The sequence below is a fragment of the Amblyomma maculatum genome, chromosome 1 (assembly GCF_055883805.1).
Source record: "Amblyomma maculatum isolate TAMU_Amacu chromosome 1, ASM5588380v1, whole genome shotgun sequence".
In the NCBI taxonomy this organism is placed as follows: Eukaryota; Metazoa; Arthropoda; class Arachnida; order Ixodida; family Ixodidae; genus Amblyomma; species Amblyomma maculatum.
Window position 1 is genome coordinate 83,049,493 of NC_139344.1, and position 9,758 is coordinate 83,059,250.

Genomic DNA, 9,758 nt, shown 5'->3' on the forward strand with positions numbered 1-9,758 from the left:
GTCTGCAATGTGGATCGCGATTTGACCACGCCTCTTCGGCACCTGACCAAAGACACCCGATATTAGGAAGAGTCATGTATTGCGGGCATTGATTCTAGAACAGCGTAGTATATAAACTCAATGGAATCCCTTATTTTGCTTCTCAAAACCAAATTGAAGAAGATAAACAATTTTGAAAACAATAACCTATGTTTGGAACTAAGCACTGCATAAATCATAGCCCCCCCCCCCCCTCCCCCCCACAGGGTACTTTTAGCGAAAATTGCTATATTCACTTGCTCAGAAAAAGTGCGTTACTTCTTTGAAGCCATTTTGATGTACCTTTTGCCGTGAACTGTCCTCTCTCGAGAGCATACCTGCCGTGGATGTAATATGTATATATATATATATATATATATATATATATCCAGCTTGTCTAGCCTGTGCGGCATTCATTCTCATTCGTGCAGCTACTTTAGCTAAACTTGGACAATTTTCAGTTTTACACGTTTCCTCACTATACCTTCAATCTTACTCGCTTCCGAAGAGGGATAAACCGTCTCATAGCGCTTCTAGAGTATCGAAGAAATAAAAAGGCGACTGTTGCATTGTCTAGATTTATTAACTTTTAATACTTTTGACAACCATATAACATACACTGCTATCGAAAAATATCAAAATAAAAAAATTGTTGGTTCCACCGGCTTCCCTCCGTGGCTGCCGAAAACAGCTGCACGCCCTGACGACGCCAAGAAGCTCCAGGTTCCGTGGTCTGCGTAGGCGAAAAAAGAACGAAGAAAGGGTGGTAAATCAACCAGGGAGACGGAACTGAATAACAGAGATCGTCTTCAAAGCGGGGAATTTTTTACCTGCGCCGTCCGAAGCCCCGCACCGCCTAACCCAGTTATACACCGAAGTATAGTTACGATGAGAGTGAGACACCCAGATTAATGCGAACCCCTCCTTAGTAACGCTCCAACGTCATGCAACCGAATGGGCTTAGTGCGTCATGAACTTAGATATCTTTCATGCCTGCATGAAACGAATGTATTCGTCATTCACGCTTTTCGACGTGTGCATCATTTTCACCTCAGTTCAATAGTGGTCCTGGAAAACAGAAGAAGATTGGAGCCAAATTGAATGCTTGGTAAAATTACTGAAGCCCGGGAGAAACGAAGGCGTTACTCCATCAAATTGTTGGTACCTTTTATGAGCCCCATTTTTAGTGACACTGTTGCTATCGGCTGTTGGCATGCGTAGATGTGCTCGAGTATCAGTGAGCGAAGTGTAATTTTAAAAGGAAAACCGAGGACACAGCCATCCAACTTTCGGTTTGAACATAGCTTGATTGTCTCTCTCTATCTGGCTATGCTGATATTTCCCCGGAGGAGAGCGCTCATTTAATCTCGAGGAAGCTGCACGTATAAGTTCTCTTCTGGGTCGATTGAAGTGTTCGATGTGAAGACCGAAAATCAATCCGTGATATCTGCTACGGAGAGAAAATATTTGCTGACTAACGTCCGGAATCCGCGTGTAAATAAGGGGCCGGAGCATCGGATTTTGCTTGCGAGAACTGCGGGGAGCGGCGACGCCTGTTATTATTTTGAATATTTCAAACTGATAAAGCTTCACATTTCAGTGAATACTGACTTTCATTTTTAGAACGCTATTCTAAGCGTACGTACCAATCATTCAATACAGGTCCCTTGCCGTTTATCGTCTTGGTACCTTAGCTCTACTTGCGTACACTCCACAGCCGACGAATTCAGTGGGCACTGATTAGAAAACACAACTTAATACTGCCACCATTTTTTTCTGAGCAGAAAGGTAGTGACGTGCGTTGCTGAGAAAATCTCAAATAAAAGTCTCTAACCTCTCTGTACTTAAAGCGCTAAAGAATCATGAACTGCAGTGACGTCATTTTTATGACACATTTATTTATTTTATTTATTTGTCTTTACCCTCAGGGCCGTACAGGCATTTCAGAGGGGAGTGGGCAAAAAGAAATACAGGAAAAAAAGAAACACTGCAAAAATCGGGTACATAAATAATACATCCTATGTATACAATATTAGCTATGAAATCGGCAATATTTGTATTAGTAGACACAAAACTAGTAGTACTTATACAATGCAGGTTAAAGCTTTGCGAAAGTTATTTGTATCAGTAATAGATATAATTTCATTAGAAAGATCGTTCCATTCTTTGGAAGTACGGGGAACAAATGAGCGTAAGAAAGAATCTGTTTTGCATAAAGGGATGGCTACTTTGCAGGGATGATCAATGCGATGCGATATGTAATATGGTGTCTAAAAAAAATTGCTGTGTAAGACGGAATGATAATATAACTTGTGGAATAGGGTTAGCCGGCAAACTTTTCGTCGTGAAGCCAATGATGGAAGACGCAAAATAGTTTTCATTTCTGTGACACTTGCTCCTCGGTTATAGTTAGAAAGAATGAAACGAGCAGAGTTATTCTGAACGCGTTCAAGTGCCAGTAATTAAGTAATCATGGCTAGGATCCCAGACCGCTGCTGAGTATTCTAATTTTGGAAGTATTAAAGTTTTATAAAGGAGTGATTTCAAAGTAGACGGGGCGCGGGAAAAATTACGTCTCAGATAACCTAGCGTTTTGTTAGCGTTGTTGATGATGTAATCTATGTGAAGCCGCCAAGTTAGGTCGGATGAAATGTGAATGCCTAGGTATTTATAAGAATGGACGCTATCAAGTTCAATGTCATTCAGAGAGTATAGAGGGGACGAATTAGCAGCACGGGTGACACGCATTACCTTGCATTTGTTAGAGTTTAGTTCCATCAGCCATTGATTACACCAATTGATTATAGCCGTGAGGTCGCGCTGTAGAATGTTAATATCATTATCGTCTTTTGTTTCACGAAAAATAACGCAGTCATCAGCGAATAAATGTATGTTAGATGACACATAGGATGGAAGATCGTTTATATAAATTAGGAACAATAACGGTCCGAGTACGGAACCCTGTGGAACACCTGATAGTACATTAGCAAAGGATGAGTTGTAGCCGTTAGCGCAGACATACTGTGAGCGACTGGTGAGAAAGCATTCGATCCATTTGAACAAATTGGTGTCAATCTTTAGGGGAAGTAATTTTTGAAGAAGCAACTGATGACAAACCTTATCAAATGCTTTCGAGAAGTCTAAAAAGGCGCAATCAACGACTGATGACTTATCCAGTATATGATGTAAGCTATTTGTAAAAGAAATTAGTTGAGTCTCACATGAATAAGTTTTGCGGAAACCATGTTGTGCAGACGAGAAAAATGAATTACTCTCAAGAAAGTTCACGAGTGTGGCGAATATGATATGTTCAAGTAATTTGCAACATGTACTAGTAATGGATATGGGGCGATAACTAGCAGGAGAGGACTTGCTCCCTGATTTGTGAAGTGGAACGATCATTCCAATTTTCCATTGTTCAGGAAGTGTGCTTGTGTCCAGTGACTGTTGAAAAATATAAGTTAAAATAACTGAGCTATAGGCACAAGTGCTTTTTAAAAATTTTGCATTAATGAAATCATATCCTGGACTAGAATGGTCTTTTAGAGTAATAATTAGGCGAGCAACACCAGCTGTGTCAACAGTCACTGGTGGCATCACCAGGTAATCATGATAACGTATAGTAGGAAGACTGGTACAGATTTTGGATGAAAAATTATTAACAAAAGCCTCATTTAACACTTCAGCACAGATATCACTATTAACCGATTCACCGCATGAATTTAACAAAGCGATAGGATTGCTGGATATGGGATTGATTACTCGCCAGAATTTTCTGGGATTTGTTTGTAGCATGTCCGGTAGGGTGTTAGATAAAAAGTGGTCCTTGGCACTTTTTAGTGCCAATATGTATAATTTGGAGGCAGCTTTGTAGGCAGCCCAGCGCGAGTCAGTTGGTGAACGTTTTGCGATGCGACAAAGCCGTTTTTTCTTGTTTGATAATTTTTTTATATGGGCGTTGTACCATGGCGCGTGTGAGTTAGAGACGATGTTGCGGACTGGAATATATTTGTTTGTTAGACGGGCTACTTCCCCTGCAAATATATCCCAGTTTGACTGAATGGAACGGTCATGAAAGTTTGAAAGAAAAGATTCCATGAAAGTGCATAGTTCATCATTTATTGCCACGAAATTTGCTTTCTTGTAGTGGCGTATAATCTTTTTTGCCTTGGTATGTTTGGGGGGTGCCGCATTAAGATGAAAAGTAATTGATAAATGGTCACTAATGCCTGAAAATAAAGTAATGTCTGATACAAAATCCGGTCTATTTGTCAGGATGAGATCAAGTGTGTTTGAGGCATTAGGTGATATTCTGGTTGGTTCAGTAATTAGCTGCGTCAACGAAAATAAGGAGCAAAAGTTAATGAATTCATCCCCCTGCGCTGAGAAGGGAGACAAAATGGGCATCGTATTAGTGTTCCAGGAAATGTTAGGAAAATTAAAGTCGCCGAACAGGAGTATAGGAGTAGAAGGGAAAGTCGTGCATATTTTATTAAAACAGTCATGAAGTTCGTTTATAAAGGTAGGCGGTGCACATGGGGGGAACGGTAGCATGCACCCAGTATCAATTTACGATGATCAAGAATTAACGACACCCAGACCATTTCAAGACCAGTGTTAATATTGATACTTGAGGATGAAATGTCATTAGACATAGCGAGTAGAACGCCGCCACCACGATGAGCCAACCGATCACATCTGTATATGGTAAAATTATCTGCGTTGTGAAAAATTTCGTGATCTAGAACATTAGGCGTGAGCCACGTTTCAGTAAGAGCAATAATGTGAGCCGAACATGTATCAACAATAGATGATAATGCATGATGTTTATTTTGAACACTCCTAGCGTTAGTAAACAGAACAGACAGTTTCGTATTGGACGGAGAAATCAGACCACTGCCCCTCTCGCACCCCTAAACAATGGCGGAGGATGATGCATCTGAATGACTGGCAGTGCTATCTGTGCGTGTCCGAAGTTGTTTAACGGAATCCGACGCTATGTCATACGTGTACAACCTGTTGTTGATTGATAGTTTATCATATTTTAGCTTGAATTTCGGCGACTGAGGTAGAGATTTTGCAAAACCTATTAGCTTTTTGCGGACGGTCCTAGTAGCAGCCGAAAAATCTTCGTTTACTGTGACACCGCTTGATTTCAACTCACTGCGCAGTGAAAGCACTTGATCTCGCATTTTGAAGTTCGTAAACTTTGCGATAACGGGGCGACATTCGATAGAAGAAAAATTGCCCAAACGGTGAGCACGATGGAATGAATCAGCGGGAAATGACTCAAACACAGCCTTAATCTGATTTGTTAGCTTTTCTTCTGTTTGGAGCCAGGATTCTTGAGAATCGGGAATGCCGTAAAAAATTAAGTTATCCCGACGAGAGCGATCTTCAAGCTCGTTCAGACGCAATTGTAAGCGGCAGTTTTCAGCTTTTATTTCTTCTACTGATGTCTGAGTAGATGTTATTTCATCTGAGAGACGGTCAAATAAATCGGATTTCGTTTCTAGATCGTCCAATCGCTTGCGAATGTCAGTGATGTCTGTTTGTATAGTTTTTTGACCGGTTTTTATGGATTTTATGTCGGCCGCCAACTCAGTTTGACACTTCGCGCTTTGTGACGAACGGTTGTGCAAATCTTTGAGTAGCTGGAACAGGACAGACATTTGTTCGGCAGGGTCATCAGGTAAATTTTCAAGTTCAGTGACAGCGGGTTGACGCCTAGGAGGACCGGGGTTGGATTCGATGTCCCCACAGCATAACAACAGAAACAACATCGAGAAACACTCACACAATGCTTCACGCAAGGTCCCGGGGCACGGGAACAGTACTAAGCACCTGTTATCGGATTTCTTAGCATATAGTGCAAATTTTTTACACACCTGCATGTCGAAAGAGGGCTGAATCAAGACGATGCCTTGAGCAGTGTTCCCGTGCCCAGTGAAGCCTCGATCGATGGGGTGACTGCTTAAGTAGCTGGTTGGTAGCGATGTCGTTGCCGATGATGTCGGATGAAGATCATCAAGTTGTGCCGATGATATCAGGTCATGGTAGGGAGGAAGCGTACAATTGCAGTCATCGAGCGGTGGGCTTGATACCGGTGACGAGGCCAAAGGTACTGGCTGGTTGAAGTGCGCAGCTGATAGCAGCGATGCGAAGAAAGCCAGGAAAGCCTGCATGTCGAAAGAGGGCTGAATCAAGACGATGCCTTGAGCAGTGTTCCCGTGCCCAGTCTAGCTCTGCGACCAATCAAGAGGGCCGCTTCCAAAGACCGTGAACACGACCAGAAACCGCAACCAGCACATCGGACTTTGTGAAAAGTCGAGTCGGCCGTCGGGACGCGGTGGCAGTGTACGAGCAGCGGAGGAGCTTCAATATACATAATATACCACTAACCGAAGGCTCTTCGCTTTCTCCGCTGTGTAAATTGTTCATCGCATCTAGTTGCGATGAGTAGGAATAGGCTCCGTGGGTGCGAAGGAAGCTACACACAGGGTATAGTGCTCACAACCGTATACGTCGGCAAAGAAGGCACGAGAGTGTGGGTTTCGGTGCGTTGTGTGCAATGCAAAGCTTTAAGATTTGGTTCCAAACCTCAAATGGCCATGTCTATGGATTTCTTCCTCTAGAATATAGGAGAAAGTACCGTTCCAAGGAGACATCATAGAATCCCGGGCGGCCGAAATTTACGGAGTCCTCCACTAAGCCGTCCTTCACAGCCTATGGCGGTTTTGTAGGCTGAACCTTGTACACAAATAAAAATTTTAGGACCCTTAATCTTTGCCTTTAAAAGAATGCTTGGTGGTAGTGCTAATGGCTCCAGACTGCGACTCTCATTGCGGATCCTCGTTCATGCGCATCAACTTTGCTACTCGCGTAGTGACTAATCTTTTAATATACGTGCCTCTGTCATCTAACACCTACTGATTAGCATACAGCCGTAAGCTACGGCATTATATCAAAGAGCCTCCGGCACAGATATAGAGCTCCACTTTGACCAAGTCATACGGAAGCGCTTGCGTAGCTAGGGGAGATACGTGCGATGAATGAGAACTTTGCAAGCTTACTCTCATTCGGTGTTATGTCTAATTACGTTGCCGTTTAATTTCATTACTATGTGCACATTTATCTCGTAATCGTAAATAGGAAGCTTGCTTCTCCAATATGAGGCAGTCCGAGACCATCATGACGCCCGTAATCACGGCCGAAGAGATTGGGCGATCATCCTTTTGTAACTAAGCGATAGGTGATCCCAGAAAGGGTGATAAGAAATAATGGGACCGTGTTCTTTGGGCAAAACCACGGCACACACATAGCTTGCTAGTACTTAACATTGCGCGTGAAGTTAGGGCTGAGGCTGTTACTGAACGGCCATTGTAGAATCCCCTTTTTCAAGTAGAATAAAGAGCAGTGCGAAAGTGCCAATATTCCGCACAACGTTTTACGTCGTGCTCCATATCCACCTCATATGAGCAGCCCAGATATCCTACTTTTGTGAAGCAGAGCTGGAATGTATCCTGCTACTGTAGCAAAGAAGAGACTCAATTTGGTCTGCAATTATGGCGTCTATGCTCTAACAGAGCCATCTGTTTCTCTACACGCCTGTTATTGCTGTCATACATACAGCTGTGCCACTACCTTTCTGAAGTGTGTGGGAAAGCGTCGCACACAATAGGTGCAGCAAATGAAAGCAGGAGGTAGAAGTTACCGTTTCATTTCCAGATAGTTAACCTAATGCTTAGTGCATTTGTGGAATCTTCATCAGGCCATATATGCATGTACATTTCAGAACGAATACCATCTTTCACCACCAATTAAATCCTGCTCGGAGCCTAAAGGGCCACTCTGAACATACATATTTCATCCCGACTGTAGTTTGCCACAATGCGTGTATCATTTTTTTGAAATCCTCTCCTTTCTGTTAAGGGGCAAACAGTTTTTTTTATTTTTTTTTGCTTATCGTACTGTATACCTTACCCTCGCCCATTTTGTTTTCACTTCAGCTTGGATATCATAAATTAAGCATATTGCCTCGCCCCTTTTCCCCAGTTATGTCGATAACGAATGTCTTTATAGTTTGCCTTTCTACAGTTCGCTTAGCGGGGTTGATGCTAAGTCTTCCACAAGAGAATTGGTGTTTCCACAGAAATGAATTTTGTACCCGTTGAATAGATTATTTAGACATCGAGGACAACCATTTGTTACACTCTCTGTTTCAAGATAATAAGAAACACTTGCAGCTAACATTTGCGGGAATGGGAAAAATTTGTTGCGAAACCTGATAATTGACACAGATTTTAACATCAAAATGCCCGGACTGATACAGTGGACGGGCCGAGGTATCGCGAGAATAACTTCTATTTCCGGGAATACTTTTACACTGGTGAGAAAATATGTCTGTGCAATACACGGGAATGGCGTACCACCACTTCGCACACGTTTTCGAGCAATATTACTTACTTCGTTCGGTATATGCCGTAGTAAACATCCCTATTTGCCACGTGAAGTATGCGGATTTTACCTAAATCATAGATATCACTTCTATGTGACATCGTTGTCAAAGGGTCGATTTCGAGTTAACAAATCTAAGTTTACACCAAAGGCGAAAGATATTGGTATGCTTTTATTTGCTACCATAAGATGTGTTGGAAATTCTCTCGAGATTTTTCTCTACTCTTTTATCCTCTCATCATCCGGGCCTGATACTCCGATATTTTAGTTTACTGGTAGGTTTCCTATGTGCCGGTGAACAAATATAAGGCTTAGTTACCCTCGAGCGTGTGGCAGTCGCTATTCGTTTGAATCGAACATTCTCCCTTACCCTGGAAACGAGGCGTGTCTCCCCACAGAGTGCAGCTGCACAGCGCCTTGGCGAACACTAACTGCTCGTGACGAGATTTATTCCTGAAACAGTGTTGCGGTAAGACGGAGCGAGCAGCGGTGCTCGCGGCGTGAGTGATATGCCAACTTACGAAAGCTGCCAGCAGGAGCAGCAACGGCGCCCTGCACGGGTGCGTTGTGAGCTACATGGCCTTGACCATCCCGATGTCGGCGATGATAGCCAGGGTTGCCGCCTGTAGATGCACCACCAGTGCTAGGGCGTGAGACGCAAGCCATTTCTTGCTGCACTTGAACCAGCGTGCGAAGGCCGCGCCGCTAGCTGCCCCTGAAGAGGTGTTTAATGTATTCAGGTGAAGAAAAACCCGAAATAGAAACCGGTTACTAAAAGCAAAACGAAATACACCCGAACATCAAAATTGGATTAGCAGATGTACCGGATGAATAAAAATTCGAGCGCACTTTGGCGACTTAAGTGATGAAAGGCGAAATACTGAGTGCTGCATTATGCTACCCGACTTGCGCATGTAGTGATGAATGCTGCTACGAGTAAAGAGAGCGACTATCTTTCACATTCTGCGAGTGCATTTATTCAGTGAATTCTGCTTGGCAACGAAGAGATCGCGCTCCTTGTATCTTCGCAGTTGTTCTACTTTACTGTTGTGTGGTTGATTTCGTAATTAAGTAATTACGCAACTGTCGTTAATTAGCAGATAATAATTCATTATCCATTAATTAGTGTTTAGTATTACGTTGAATTATAATAATAATTACGAAACTGTCAATAATTAGTGATAAGCAATATTGATTAATTTGCATACAAATAATTAATTAGTCATTAGTCAGTAATTGGTCATTGATTGGCATATGGCCATATAAGGCACACATTCGCGCAT

The 9,758-nt window shown here is 42.6% G+C and overlaps 1 long non-coding RNA gene across 1 annotated transcript; it reads right to left on the bottom strand.

Annotated features, from left to right (window-relative positions):
- Window positions 1–599: 599 nt before the first annotated feature.
- LOC146202975 (uncharacterized) lies at window positions 600–8,920 on the bottom strand. The gene is made up of 3 exons (XR_014702324.1): window positions 8,846–8,920; window positions 5,907–6,197; window positions 600–751 (listed from the first exon to the last, which is right to left on the bottom strand). It is a non-coding gene; the product is annotated as an uncharacterized LOC146202975 (long non-coding RNA).
- Window positions 8,921–9,758: the final 838 nt, after the last annotated feature.